A 2,603-nucleotide genomic window follows, 5' to 3' on the forward strand; every position below is an offset into this window, starting at 1 on the left:
AGCCACGGTGCAGTGGCGGGTCGAAAGCCGACCTATGAGTGCGTTGCGCCGTTTGTACCCGCGTCCGCCACCTGGCCGACCGTCCAAGGTCGCGGTGTTGGCGTCCGCTGGGCGCAACAATTTGTCACGGGGTGCCGCTCACCATTCAGGCAGCCCCGTGGGGAAAAGCCGACCCCGCGTCCAATCGGGGTCAGCGGCAGAAAGTGTCGGGCGCAGACGCAGCTGAGGCGCTCACCCTTCACGATCCGTTAATGATCCTTCCGCAGGTTCACCTACGGAAACCTTGTTACGACTTTTACTTCCTCTAAATGATCAAGTTCGGTCATCTTTCCAACAGACCGGCGCAACCGAAAGGCCGCGCCGGACATCGGTCCGAGGACATCACTAAATCATTCAATCGGTAGTAGCGACGGGCGGTGTGTACAAAGGGCAGGGACGTAATCAACGCGAGCTTATGACTCGCGCTTACTGGGAATTCCTCGTTCAAGGGGAACAATTGCAAGCCCCTATCCCAATCACGAAAGAAGTTCCACGGGTTACCCAGTCTTTTCAGACAGGGATAAAGACACGCTGCTTCCTTCAGTGTAGCGCGCGTGCGGCCCCGGACATCTAAGGGCATCACAGACCTGTTATTGCTCTGTTTCGTGCGGCTAGGAGCCGCTTGTCCCTCTAAGAAGGTTGTAAGGTGCTGGGAACCCCGCACCTATTTAATAGGCTAGAGTCTCGTTCGTTATCGGAATTAACCAGACAAATCGCTCCACCAACTAAGAACGGCCATGCACCACCATCCACCGAATCAAGAAAGAGCTCTCAATCTGTCAATCCTCCCAGTGTCCGGGCCGGGTAAGTTTTCCCGTGTTGAGTCAAATTAAGCCGCAGGCTCCACTCCTGGCGGTGCCCTTCCGTCAATTCCTTTAAGTTTCAGCTTTGCAACCATACTTCCCCCGGAACCCAAATACTTTGGTTTCCCGGAAGCTGCCCGCCGAGTCATTTGAGTAACTCAGGCGGATCGCTGGTTGGCATCGTTTATGGTCAGAACTAGGGCGGTATCTGATCGCCTTCGAACCTCTGACTTTCGTTGTTGATCAATGAAAACATTCTTTGCAAATGCTTTCGCAGTAGTTCGTCTTGCGACGGTCCAAGTATTTCACCTCTAGCGCCGCAATACGAATGCCCCCGTCCGTCCCTCTTAATCATTACCTCGTATTCCAAAAACCAACAGAACAGAAACGAGGTCTTGTTCTATTATTCCATGCAAGTTTATTCAGGCGACTCGCCTGCGTTGAGCACTCTAATTTTTTCAAAGTAAAAGCACCGGCCATCTCGAGGCACACAATGAAGTGCACCAAGAAAGAACCAGCATGATGTTCAGTCCGAGCCGTCGCATCGGGTAGATGCACTACTCACCTGGAACTGAGATCCCCCTACGAGCTTTTTAACCGCAGCAGCTTTAGTATACGCTATTGGAGCTGGAATTACCGCTGCTCCTGGCACCAGACTTGCCCTCCAATTGATCCTCGTTAAAGGATTTAGAGTGTACTCATTTCAATTACGGGGCCTCAAAAGAGTCCCGTATTGTTATTTTTCGTCACTACCTCCCCGTGCCGGGAGCGGGTAATTTGCGCGCCTGCTGCCTTCCTTGGGTGTGGTAGCCGTTTCTCAGGCTCCCTCTCCGGAATCGAACCCTGATTCTCCGTTACCCGTAACAACCATGGTAAGCAAGTAACCTACCATCGAAAGTTGATAAGGCAGACACTTGAAAGAAACGTCGCCGGCTCGTGGCCATGCGATCAGCACAAAGTTATCCAGAGTCACCATACAATACGCGCCGAAACCCGATCGATCTTGGTTAATAAAAGCACCCGTTACCCAAAGGGCTCCAGGCTCACTGCATGTATTAGCTCTAGAATTGCCACAGTTATCCAAGTAGGAAGAAACGATTTAAGGAACCATAACTGATTTAATGAGCCATTCGCGGTTTCGCCTTATTTCGGCATGTACTTAGACATGCATGGCTTAATCTTTGAGACAAGCATATGATTACTGGCAGGATCAACCAGGTAATCGTTCGACTGCGCGTCCGTCCTCGCCTTCGGCGGGCCGGACGCAGTCTGTGTGCAGCGGAGGCCACCTTCAGGCGCCCCAACACGCTTATTCGCACTCCGAAATGACGGCGTTCGAGCTCGCTACGGCACAACCTTCCCAAAGGACGAGTGGGAGCCGTGCGGCAAGAAGCACGTTCATGCTCGCTTTTTCGTTGCATCGACTTGGTCGCGCCGTGCGGGTTGCCCAAGCCCGCGGCACTGTCGGTGGACCGGCCGGAACTAGCAACGGAGCCGAGACTGCAAAGGCGCCAGACGACGGGTCACGCCCGCGTCTTCGGCGCTTTCGCATCTGAATCGCCCGAGGACGACACGGAACACACCTCGATATCGTGGTAAAACGGCACCGTCCGACAACCAGCCCCTAACGCATCAAGCGGATGAGGCTGCAGACGACTGCCGTGGATTCCCCTGGAGCAGACCCGAGGACACGCTTGACGAGGCCGAAGCCCGCCGCATATCAGACACCCGGTCGCTTTCGCGTACGCCGCTCACGAGAAC

General features: G+C 54.2%; 1 non-coding gene across 1 annotated transcript; it reads right to left on the reverse strand.

The window, feature by feature from the left end:
* Nucleotides 1-249: 249 nt before the first annotated feature.
* Nucleotides 250-2,063, reverse strand: LOC142768016 (small subunit ribosomal RNA). Its single transcript, XR_012885222.1, has one exon. It is a non-coding gene; the product is annotated as a small subunit ribosomal RNA (ribosomal RNA).
* Nucleotides 2,064-2,603: the final 540 nt, after the last annotated feature.

This window comes from Rhipicephalus microplus, chromosome 7, assembly GCF_043290135.1.
Source record: "Rhipicephalus microplus isolate Deutch F79 chromosome 7, USDA_Rmic, whole genome shotgun sequence".
NCBI lineage: Eukaryota > Metazoa > Arthropoda > Arachnida > Ixodida > Ixodidae > Rhipicephalus > Rhipicephalus microplus.